General features: G+C 36.1%; 1 long non-coding RNA gene across 1 annotated transcript; it reads right to left on the bottom strand.

The window, feature by feature from the left end:
• Window positions 1–6,919: 6,919 nt before the first annotated feature.
• On the bottom strand, window positions 6,920–12,806 carry LOC121477038. The gene is made up of 3 exons (XR_005984076.1): window positions 12,634–12,806; window positions 10,122–10,192; window positions 6,920–7,180 (listed from the first exon to the last, which is right to left on the bottom strand). It is a non-coding gene; the product is annotated as an uncharacterized LOC121477038 (long non-coding RNA).
• Between the last annotated feature and the right edge of the window lie 639 nt (window positions 12,807–13,445).

Genomic DNA, 13,445 nt, shown 5'->3' with positions numbered 1-13,445 from the left:
AAAATTTTCCCTCAAACCTTTAGTTTGAGTAGCTTCAGCTAAGCTTTAGAAACAGAAGACCTCACTTCAAGATGTTACCAGTTAGTCACCAGTGGTACCTAGTCAACTCTAAGAACACAGTAAAATATCAGACCCTCCATGTTCACCTTCCAGAATGTTAGTAGACTCTGATATGTCTCGAATCAAACTTTTGTTAAATTTTAACATGTAAGTTTAAAACCATTGGAAGCTAGGACACCTGGGTGGCTCAGCAGTTGAGCTTCTGCCTTTGGCTCAGGCGTGATCCCAGAGTTCTGGGATCAAGTCCCGCATCGGGCTCCCTGCAGCGAGCCTGCTTTGCCCTCTGCCTATGTCTCTGCCTCTCTCTGTGTGTCTCTCATGAATAAATAAATAAAATCTTTAAAAAATAAATAAATAAAACCATTCAAAGCCCCTCTAGTTTTCTGAAGAATAAAGAAAAAAAACATAATTTTGGAGCAATAATAATTGAAGGGATACATAGAATTATATATAATCATATAACTTTATCCTTGACTTCTCTGAAAGCAAGAAATGCCCTTACAAAAATATTTGACATATGATTTCATACAAGTATGAAACCAATAGGAGCTGATAAACTTCAGGTTAAAAATTTTTTTTGCAGATGAAAAGGCCAGCTATATGGAGGCAAGTGGGAAAGCCACTGGAGTTCTCCAGACTTGTGGTATCTCTCCTGTAGCAAAGATTGGCTGTGATAGTGTAGTTATTAGAAATGCAATAGATGCAGTACATTTACTTGAACTGAATATAAGTCTGATAGGCAGAATAATGACCCCTATCTCAAACAGGTTCTCCCTGGAACCTGTATATGTCATCTCACCTGGCAATGGAGAACTAGGGCTGTAGATGGAAATGAGGTTGTACTCCCGGATAGGGAGATTATCTTGGATTGCCCAGATGGTTCTCCACGTAATCACAAGGATCTTTATGAGTGAAAGAGGGATGGGGCACCTAGGTGGCTCAGTCAGTTAAGCATTCGACCCCTTGATTCAGCTCAGGCCATGATCATGGTCATGGGATAGAGACCCACAGGGAGCTCTGCATTTGGCATGAAGCCTACTTCAGATTCTTTCTCCCGGTCCCTCTCTCTCTGCCTCTTTCCCCCTTTCCCAACCTCTGGCTCAGGTGTGCACTCTCTCTCTCTCTCTCTCTCTCTCTCTCTCTCTCTCAAATAAATAAAATATTTTTTTAAAAAAAAATATATATATAAGCACAAGTGGAAGACAGGGAGAGTCAGTGTCAGGGTATTATAGTGTGAGAAAGACTCAACTGGTCATCGTTGGCTTTGAAGAATGGAAAGAGGACAGAAGCTGAGGCATGTAGATGGGCTCTAGAAGCTGGAGGAGGTAAGGATGTAGATTCTCCTGTAGAGCCTCTGGAAGGAACACAGTCCTGCCAACATCTTCATTTTAGCCCAGTGAAGACCCATTTCAGACTTCTGCCCTTTAGAACTGTAAGACAAATGATTTGGAGTGTTTTAAGCAAATAAGTTTGTGGAAAATTGTTACAGCAGCCATAGGAGAATAACAAACAGGCAAGGAGAAAAGTAGAAATTCTCCTTGGGCTGCCGGGCTGGAGACCCGGAGAGATTGGTATATGAGTCTTTTCTAGGGAAGGTTCAAAGCAAGCAGAGCAGATCAACATTCCAGAACTCTAAGAGGATTTGATCTGAAAGCTGCTCATTAGAAAGGGAAAGTTAAATACAAGTAAGTAAGTAAATAAATAAATAAATCCAAGATAAATCGATAACACACTTCAATAAGCACTTATTAAACACCCGCGGCCTGTGATTCAAGGTAAAGTGCACAAGATCAATGTAGGTGGGAAAGTCCCTCCCTGAGTGCTGGGGAGGAGGCCAGGCCCGAAAGCTGCTTTTTGATGGCAGAAGAGAAAAGGCAAAGATAAAAAATCAAAATGACGATTTCCCACTTTTAGCTACTCCCTTCCACAAGTCCATACATTAGCTGATTTTCCACCAGAAGTAAAATACTTGACTATAGATATGGCTGTAGTGAGAATCAGAGCAACTTCCCTTACAAAAGAATATATTTCCCATAAACTAGATAAAAATCCTAGCAGTGGTTTTCTGCATTACCCAGTTTATTTTCCTCCATACCAGACTCCTTTGTATCTCTCCTTTATCTTTGCAAAACTCCATTTGACATTGGTACCTACATTGGTAGGTTCTAATAAGCAAGCAAAAACATAATTCTTTCCCAAAAATCCATAGACAAACATTAAGTGTCAAGGACAGATTTTTTTTCCCTATAAGTTTTGAGGACCACCTACAACAGCCATGACAGCTGTGCTAATCGAAAAAGCAAACGAGGCCACAAAGGACTGTTCTTTGACCATGTAATCAATTTTCCACTCAATGCATTGTTCATTCTTGGAGACTTTAATGCCAGAATTGATTTTAACAGCCATTATAGAAATACTTAAGTCAAAGGGCTTGCAACCTTTTTTAGCATGACCAATGGAATTTTTTAAATAGATATGTGAATAAATCATTGAGTATGATTCATATGCTTTTTTAAAAAGGTTCTTTGAGTCACTGTCCAGACACATTCTTTACAAGTAGTCAAGTGGACTAAAATCTCATACTGAGAAATAGTGCATTAGCTCAGTTTATGCTTATAAAATTATGTTTGAAACATTTGTATACCATTTTCAGCAGCTCCCAGAAAAATCCAATAGGTAATCAGTTAGCATATAATGGGATCACTATTCAACATGAAATCTGAGGAAGAAGTTGTGTAAGCAGTCTTGATGACAAAATGTGACCTTATCTGTGTGCAAGGCAGACAAACCTCAGGAATGAGGAAAGATAATCAGGAAATAAGTAATTGCTGCTCAAGGTGACCAAGTTAGGAGCCCCTCCATATAAAATGAAATGTTGAAAGAATTAATTAAATCACTTTATGTATTTTCCAAACATCCAAAGAGCAAGATAAACTAACTAAAATCTCTTGCTTATTCACATATCCTCTGATAAGAGTTACTTAAGGCATTCCATGCCTGGAAATGGAAATGTACGTAAAATGAAATCTGAGCCATAATTAATGTAAAGAACAAGCAATCTATTGAAACAGGGTGTAGATTTGCAGACATTTTACATGTGGAAGCTTTTATTAACTGATAGTAGAGCTTTTAGTTTTGCACTCTACATTTCTGATAAATTAGCATGCATTTAAATCATCAAAAACAAGATTACCCAATAACAGATTGTTTTGTCTAGAGTTTTACAATTATGTTGAGTTTATATTTGGCTGAAATGGCATAGAATTTAAATCACATTATTGGAATATTGATACCTAAATCTCGATGAGGGCCTATTTCTCTTATTGTCTTACGGACATGCACCAGCTTCCAAAAGATCTTTGATCCTCCACTGTGCAGTATATCAAGGTTCAAACATTGTCATCAAAGGGTGTGCACTCAGAGTTGGTTTGGTACGCAGTTACTGTTCATGGAGTGAACACAAGCAGGTATTCGTCAGAGTTCTCAGCACCACACCTGTTCTTAAGGAGATGTCCTTATGTGTGAGAGGGTGCCCGAGTGACACAAGCATGACATCCATGTTAGCAATCAGCATTTATCTGGAGTTCTGCATGCACCATAAAGCAGAGCTTTAATTCCATTTTTGGTTTCAACTAGGAACAAAGAAGGTGGACAAAGGATGATGTCTTTTCTCATCTTTGTTCAATGTCAATGTTGAGTACCATTCATTTATCTTTCAGCTGAATGTGCCTTCTTTCTAGGTTTCCTATTCAATAAAAACAAGAATAAAAAAGATACCCAGTGTAAAATAATTTCAGTTTCATTCTAAGAAAATTAAGAGCTAAACTCCCTAAAAATGTTTATTCTTTACATGTGCATAATCCCATGAGGGGGAAAACAGTATATTTATTGATTTAATGGTCAATAAAAACTCACAAGTTGAATGCACTATGAACTTGCATCTGATATTGTGAAAGTTACTGATATTAAAAGTGCATTAAAAGTCATTTATAGACAATATTGAATGAAAATTTCAGGGAAAGAAAGAGTTTGAATTATTTTCTCTTTGAAGATCAAGAGAATAAGTCAGCTTGACTGATAATATTAGATGATTTAGAGTCATGAAAAAGATCTATTAGAGCATACATTAAAAATGGCATCATACACACACACACCCTCCCCCACAGGGCCCTGACTGACACAGGAAGCAATCGCAAGCTGAAAACTTTCAGTATTCTTCAGGGAGTTTATTTAGTAATTTGTAGTCTTATCCCTGATCATATAAATGAAACACATTTAGAAGCTGCCGGTCTACATTTGGGACAAAGCGTGTTTTTCTCATATAATATTCCCTTTGTATACTGATTGTCATTTCACCCTTAAGGGCAAAGTGTACTTTTGACTTAATCTACAGAATACTAAATACAGGTTCAGCATTGTAAATTTTAAAACAATTCTCAACTTTTTGGTAGTTCGGTCAGGTACATGAATGGCAATAATGCACATTTCTGCATTGGGTGCTCGTATTTTGGATGGAATGGGTTATGTGCTCTTCTTCTCATATTACCTTAAAAATGACTTGTGTACACTGACCTATATTTTATGAGCTTCAATAAATACTAGAAATGTTAAGGTTACAGATGTGGGGAATATTCAGGACAGTTATCAACAGGGTTCTCAAAAACTCTTTGTCAATTGCCAGATGGTTAGCAATTGAATTATGCCTTATTTCTAAGTGAGAAAATACAAACATCAATGACGTATGAATTTCATCTTTTTAATAAGCAGGTCAGTGTCCAACTTCTCTCTGATAAGCTTGCCTGTATTAGTGTTCTATGCATGCATAAGGACGAATAATAGTACAATACTTGAGCTACTTTAGGAAATAGAGCACAATTAAAAATATAAAGGAAATACCCTTGATTTATAGCTCAAATTGACCCTGTACTGCTTATCCTTTAGTAAACAAATTCTTACAGATATGATTACTCCATTTACACACCTACCCTCCATTGGTTAATAAAACTTCAAGTTCAATAACAATTGCTTTGTGCTGCTTTCTACATTATAAGAAGTTTCCATATTTTTCATCCTCACAACTCTATGAGATATGCTCCTGTTGTCATCATTCCCCTGTCCAAATGAAGAAAATGAAGTGCAAAGAGGTTCAGTAACTTGCCCACAATCTCACAACTGTAAGTCGTAAATCTGCATTTCCAATCCTGCCATTGAGCACCCAGGTCCTTGCGTTTACCCACAGTGCTTTGATGCCTCTGACCTTTCTTTTACTGACCAGTCCTTCTTCTGCTTTTGCTTCCAGGGTTGTATAAAGTTATTTAAATATTGCTTAAGTTCCAAAGAGATTGCATTAATAAGCACCTAGTTCAAAGTCCTTTCCCTAATCTCAAAGTGCTCTCTACCACCATGAACAGACCTACTTTACTCTTGTTATTTCTTGCTTAATCAAGCATATCCCTCCCTTAGGTACATCTTCTTTTTGCCCCGTATGAGTACGACTTTAAAAGAAATAACATCTACTGGCATTTAACCCAAGAAATGTGAAGAGTGACAATAATACCTGGTTTCCCATCCTTATAATTATAATTAGCATTTTAATTTAGTCTAAAAAAATACGAGAGATTTGTTGCATAAAAAAATGTTAAGGAAATCTGTATCAAAATTGGCTTCAGGAAGGCATGAAGGGAGGGCTCTCAAGAGCACCACTGGTACCACTCCTAGCAGTTTTTGCAGAGTCCAGCTAGAGGAGGAAGATTTTCTCTCTGTCCAGCAGCAGCAAGCTTCCCCAGTCTGCAGCCAATGAGAAACCACCACCACTTCGAATTCCCGAATTCCCGTTTTCCTCCACAAACTTTTGCTGAAAACAATCACTCCTAACTTCCCCCTTACCTCCATAAAAGGAGGCTCTCCTCCTTTGTTCTCTGGACTTGCATATGGTTGTCCCCAGTAGCAATTCCTCTGCTATTCCTGATTAAACTTGATTTTGCTGGCTGAAATCACCCACCTTTTTCTTTTTAAAAGTTAACGGTTCCTTTTCCTTTCCTGTGACTCTCATTTTGAAATGATTTTTTGTTTGTTTCTTTTAAATAGTTATCTGATCCTGAGGATTACCATCCTCCAACCTGGCATCAGCAGAGCAGGGTGGAAAGGGAGGTATTTCCAAAGGCTGCTATAACACCACAATCAGAAAGGATCTCTTTATTTTTCTCTTTTATTACTACTAGGCTTGGCTCTTCCTCTTTGGATGTCAGGAAAAGAAGAAATGGTGAAGAGTCTACACTTCTGGCACACACCCAGGCCGAAAGTCTAAAGATTCTCATCTTTAAATGATGCCCTGTGGGGCAGGCAACATTAGTTATGCAAAAGCTTTACTAAAGAAAACTGTTTAGGAAACTGAACGCTGCACCTCAAGAGTGAGAGCAGGTGTGGGAAGCGTAAAACTCCTCCTACCAGGCCAGTCAAGCCCACTAGCTTCCAACCCTCATTCTCAGTGAATCCACTCTTTCTTAAGCCCCAACCAAACTTTTTCCCTTTTGTTCTCAGGCTTTTTCCTTCAGTCCATGAGATATAGAGAGCACATAAAATCACGTAAATCATCAGAGCAGAAAATCAAGATATATTTTGTCCATAGAAGTTAGTCCTCGTTAATATATTATTGTTGAAAATGGTATTGGAAAGAGGAGCATAGCCAAGTGTGGCTTCATGCCCCAGGAGAGAGGAAATGAAGGCTGTGGGTAGCCTTACCTGCTGGGCCAGAATCTAGCCAGGTTAGAAGAGTACTTCCAAGTACATCCTGCAGAGCAGAGATGAGGGGACTGATGGCCAAGCAATGGAACTGCTCTTCTGGCTCGTATAAATGACACCCTGTACCATAGGGCCCGGCCTCCCAACTGGACCACCAGAACAGGAACAAGATTGCACTGATGAACACCACCCACCATCAGGCCCTCAGAGATCTCTGTGGAGAGCAGCTTCCTGCAGTGGTCAGCCTCAAGTCCTCATTTGTTGAAACCGCAAATTCTGAGCCGCAATGATGGACGATTTGCCCCTTACAAAAATAATTGACTGTTGTTCCTTAAAATTTTCCAAATGCAAATTAAAAAGAAGTCCAAATTGATGTCACCTACAAAGTAGAAGTTTCTGTAAGAAATATGTAAACCGGATCATATTTTTAAAACTCAATGACTCTTGAGTTTCAACTTGACTGCCTTAGTCTTTCAATGTAAAATATTTTCTCAACATATGAACCCTTTGATGTGAATGTGCTTGGCAAACTGGAGAAAAGAAAGGACAGTCCTATTAAAGGACCACAAGTACAGAAGGCATTTTATATTAAAACGTTGTGATCTGTAAGTAAAGACTTGTTACAGGAGGAAGTAAATATCTTTAATTTTTTACTGTTCTCTTAAAATAGCAAATGATTTTGGTTGTGAGATATCCTCTCTGAAATGCCCATTTTTTATTAGCATTGCTTGCTTTTTGCTTCAGCATATCTATTTCCTCATACATTAAGTTATTAATATTAAATTGTGAAACAAATTTCATATGAATTTTTCAACCTAAGTCTTCTATACTTGGGTAAAATAATATAACATCTGTCCCAACTATTCTATACCATAGAAATTATATGAAAAGCACTAAGAGTGGAAATCAAGGCAGCATAGCTTAAATTATAATCACAATATGAATTGTGATGGATTCCATTTGGAATATTTTGTGATAGGTGGGAAAATTATGAAGTATAAAATTTTTCACCTGAAAACATTCTCTTGAATTTATAAAATAGTCAAGTTAAGAATTCATCTAATTGTATTTTGTTTTCTCATTATGCTTTTCTAAATTGCCCAAACTTTATAAAGCATAACTGCTTTACTCCTTAATTTTAAAAAATGTATTGTTATTATCAAAAAAGTCAAACAAATCCTTTGCAATATCCCTCTGCCTTTGAAATCTTCAGCAAAGAAAATCCGAATTCACACCACCAGACTTCCATTTTTCAAAGTACAGTAGACTGAAATTATATATATATGTATATATATATATATATATATTTCCTATATGTGATATATTTAGTAGTAATAGGAGCATATCTCCCACTTTCATCATCTTAATAAACTTGGTAGTAAACTTTAAGCCACATTCTTTGATCTTTAATTGCACAAGATTGCACAAACCTTTTCTTTGCTCTGGTTTCTTATTCTAAATAACAGGCTCTCTTGAACCTTCTCTGATCCTATTGTGTGAACAGTTGTCTTGATCACTATTACTGCCACATAATAGAAACCACGTAAAATGTGAACTGATGAGTGAATCTCCTCAATTTCATGTATATTTACTTTTATTCTTCCCACACGAGATTGCCAAACAGTAAAATTAGAACTCACCCGCACTTGAAATTGCCTTTCCATTTCCCATTATTTAGATAACTTGAAAAGAAACATTCGGTAAGGAATTTTACATACAACAAAATGGTAGAAAACACAAACAAACTAGCTATTCATTTCAGCCTTCAGTTTGCTCTCTATTTTAACTCTTCCATAAAAGGTGAGTGGTGAAATATAGACATCTCATCTCTGTTTTAAATGAACAAATAAATAGCTTCACTTCCTTTCTTATCATCAACAATTTCTTTAAATTCATCAGTGGATTCTGACTTTCATACTTTGTACACTTATCAAAATCGCAGAGGGACTCTCTTCTGATGCAGACTGCCATCACTTGTCACTGTCATCAATGCAAGATCCTATAGAAGTAGTTGGCATCCAGAACAGCTTTCCATATCTTTCCACTTCATCAAATCCTCATCATTTTCTAATCACACATGAGAGCATCTTTTTTCCATCTCAACTATTAAATTTTCTTTTCTTCTGTTCATATTTAATTCCAATATTATTTTAACTCTGAAACGTTGGCAGTTGTAGCATGCACATAAAAAGTTATGTAAATGAAGCATTATTGTGTAGATAATACATGTGAATAACCGTGCAGCAGCTATGCAGCCAAACCAGAGATGCGTGTAAGGACACGCCATCCAAAAAGAGTTAAGAGTGTCCATTCTGCCTAACTTCTGATTGACATCTCCACTCTGCCAGTTGCCTTTACCTGTGTAAATGAACATTGTTAAGTGACCAAAAGGAAGTTATTTTGATGATACACACAAATATTCAAAAAGGAAGTGCTCGCAATACACTGCTGCCCAAACCAACCTGAGAATTCCCCTCTGTGAATAAAAGTAGTTGGCAAACCTATGAAATGCTTTGTTATTATGCGAAATCATTTCTGCTACTTGCTAATGGGTCAGTTAAAATTACTTTCATTTTTACCTAGCCAGCAAATTCTAGTTCCTCTCTGCAAATGAGACACCAGCCATTTGACCTCGTAAGAAGAGTACCATGAGTTTGGGGGCAGATGATTTGCAAATGTTAATGATAGGAGACGGAGACGTAGATTTCTAATTGATCTCATGCTTTAGTTAGTGAAAATACACATTTGTATAGGAATAAGAGGACTTATCAAATGCCGAATTAAGTAATTAAACATAAATCTGCTGTCTCAAAGTGTTAGAAACTCTTATCCCTTTACTTATATGGGTGTCATAAATTTTACTTTGAAATGTACAGGTACTCTCTTTTTCCTACAAATGAGGTCATTATTGATTGGCCTAGGAAATGGACTCCAGAATGTTCATTTAAACTCCATTCCCTTAGGAAATTAACATTTTCATAATAATAATAATAAAAATAAAAATATTTTAAATTCAGAGCTGTATGTTTCCTCTCCTCTGTTATTATCTGGAAGTCTCTTAGGCATAGCGTAGCTTTAAAAAAAATTAAGAAGCATTGGGTCAAAATAATCAATTTTGGAAGTAGTAATATCAATTTCCTTGGCAGAGTTGCTGAATAGAGTGTTTATTGACTGTGAATGAAAGTTACTAAGAAAAATTAGTGATATTAGCAAATGATTGTACTATGCAAATCCCTGTGATAGGACAATGGCTCATCATTCAAAGGATAGATGTGAAAAAACTTTTTGAAGAGTCTGAAATGATATGCAGTGTTCTTTACCTTAAGATTTTGACTGTGGGGTGGCTGGGTGACTCTGTTGGTTCAGCAGCTGCCTTCCAGTCCTGGGGTGACTTAAAAAAAAAAGAGTTTTACTTTGAAAAACCTCAAATGCCTTAAAAAAATACATTCAACGTCCTTACTACTATCCTGAATTTAAATTACTTTTTCTGTTTCTTAAAAAAAGAAAAAGATCTAAGACTACTACACATTAGAAACTATAATAAGATAGTTTTTTTTCTCTTCCCATGTCATCAACTGCCTGTTAATGGTGACCTAGCAAACTTCCTCTGAGGCCCTTACATGTGGGCCTGTTATGTGTGAGAACGTCAGTAAACTTTGGTCTAATGGAAATCATTTGGCTTACTCACACATCTGTGTGCCTGCAGAGGGCAAATCTCTCTCTCTCCTCTCTCTTTTTGTGCAGAGTTACCAGTCTTTATAAGATGGACAGTTTTTATTATTCCTTTTCCCTTCTCATTGCTCCTTCTTCCAAAATTACTTTCATTTACTCATAAAATTTCCAAAGCTTGTTGTAAAATCCTCCATGAAAAGCATTCTTTTAGCAATATAAATATTGTCTGGTGAACATTTAAGGATATTCTCTTTAAATCACTTCTAAAATGCCTGCCATGCCATGATGATGGGCCCCAGTCAAACTGTTCCCTGAACTATTATCAGAGCTTGGTGTCAGCTACCATGCTACTTCTCAAGCTAGGCTTGTTCAATGACCCCCCATTACACTTAGGATAGAGCAGCAAGCTTGTTACTATAAAATGTAAAACCGTTCAAAATATAGCCTTCTATTACTCCTGATTTACTCTGTACAATCATTTCTGTTTGCATCTTAATTTCCATAACTTACTATTTGCAGCCACTTCAAATTATGGCACTCCAGGCCATATTCCTATATGCTATTTTTTTCTCTGTGGAATGCTCTCCCTAAACTCCGTCCTTACCATCATATCATGATGTTGTAGATAGTTTACAAGGATTAACCTGCAGATTCCACTCAAAGTTCACTAGCCATCGGCAATGTTAACTGATACTTCTCCACAAGCTGCAGAACCTCTTTCCACCCTTGGTAGCCTTGCATCAATGCATACATACTTCTGTTGTGCTTCTTGGAATTTTGATTGCAATTATTTAGCATGTCCTTCTCTTCTATCTTACAATTATCTCTGGTAAGTTGTTCACCTATATTGCTTCAGCAGCTAGAACGGTGCATGGCACATAATAGCCACTCAGCTCCTGGTGGAGAGTATGAATCTGGCATGCCAACATCATTTGTAGACCACAAAATCTGCTGCCAAGTCATCGTTCTTTGTTCCTCTCTTCCTTCAGTCAGCAAATATGTATTGAGTGAAAACTTATGAAGAATATTTATTTCTTATATAATTGATTGGTATTTAAACCCTTTGTACCACTTCTACATTCTTTCCCCCATAGCACTCATTTTTAGTCTTTTTATTGGTTACTTTTATAACGTTAAATAATATGTAAATGGCCTTACTTCTTGAGTCATCAGTAAGCCAATTTCCTGACTCCCTGCAGTGAAAAATAAGGATACCAGACCTCCTTTCTTTACCTGTAACTTTCCTTTCCTCCTTTCAACTTCCAAATTCAGCCATATGGACTTCTCTTTTAATAAGAGTAATGGCATTTATGTTCTGTACTGTAAAGCATAATTATGTCCTTCAGCATAATTTTTGTATACACAAAAATCAATGGCTCTATTGTTATGACTATGTAAATATTATGTACTGTGTAACCAATACTACACTGTAATTGCATTTCCTCTTGTACACAGATTTATTGTTTTGCTTTGTTTTGCTGGGTTTTGTTTTGTTTCTTGAGTTTCTACATGAAATTTTTTTCTTGTATTAACTGTCTTTATTGCTTCCTTAAATTGGTCCATCTTTTCAAGGATAACATTAAATCTCTGGGGTTCTCCTTTTTCCTCCATACCTGCCTCCCAGTCCTATTCTCATCTGAACTCATTGCTCTCCAGGACTACTGCACCAGTAAATCTTGAGTCAATCCTTCAACATGCTCCTAGATTCCATGTCTTCCACTTTTCTGGTTTAAGTGCCTAGAATCTATCCTCCAGTAGCATCTAAAGAAAGGAAGATAAATCTGCATGTCTTTCACTTATGAAAATATGTCTCTTCTGGACTCAGGTTTGATCAAGAGATTAGCTGGGTATGTAATTCTGGATTGAATAATTATTTCTCAAAGCTTCAAATGCAATCCTGTATTAATTTCTAGCATCCAATTATACAGATATACAATTGATGCTAATTTGTTATTTTATAAATTAACTGTTTCTTTTAAGAAATCTTTTAAGTCATTACATTATTGTTGGTGTTGTAAAAACTTCACAATTATGAAGGTCTAGAGCTGTAGCTATCTCCTCCCCCCAACCACACACACATTATGTCGAGCATTGATGCTTCTGTTTAAGGAAACTGTATCTTATATCTTTGATGGTACTATTAGTTATATATTGGCTCACCTGCATGGATTTTGTAGATATTTTATCTCTTTCCTAATATCCTTCTTCTCTCTGCCATTTTAACCTACTTCTTGAATGATGTCCTTGCCTTTTTGACTTTGTCAAAGTGTATGTTAAAATTCCAACTTCTGCAATCATATTGCATTTCCAAGGTCTCTTCATTTAGAGCCAGCAGTTGACTAAATAATAAATAATCAAAGAATGAATCTAGATAAATGTTAGCATTAGAGTGTAATAAACATTACAATATTTTATATAGCAAAAGACAACTTTTCAAATTTCAAGTAAAGCATAAGTAGAATGGTCATCAACCATTCTGATTACTTTTATTTCACTACACTACACAGCAATGGACTGATGAAATAAAAATAAAATCAGAAAAGTTTATCTTTACAATCCAAATTTTAACGAAGAAAATACATTGGGAATATGCTTCTACTCTTGGATTTATTTTCTTCATCTAAAAAATGACAAATATTGCATAGCTCATAACCTATGGAAAATCAATTTACTTATATTTATGAGGAATTAAAGATAAAAAAATTTGTCTTCATCTTTATTTCACTTGAAATATATTATCAGAAAATTACCAAGCTTATGAAATTTTATAGACCTCACTTAAACAGTGACACTGTTTGGATATTCAACTAGTATTAAGTTTAAAAAGGCTTTAAAATTCTATTGACTTTGGAGCTAAAATTTCCATGATGTTTCATCATATGGTTGCATATATCCAGTTTATACTCTACAATAAGAAATTCATTGAAATCTATCTTTATTTCACTGTCTATTTTGTACCTGTTTACAAACTT

Source organism: Vulpes lagopus, chromosome 16 (genome assembly GCF_018345385.1).
Source record: "Vulpes lagopus strain Blue_001 chromosome 16, ASM1834538v1, whole genome shotgun sequence".
Lineage (NCBI taxonomy): Eukaryota > Metazoa > Chordata > Mammalia > Carnivora > Canidae > Vulpes > Vulpes lagopus.
Note: the sequence above shows the minus strand (reverse complement) of the source record. Positions and strands in the feature narration are given on the sequence as shown.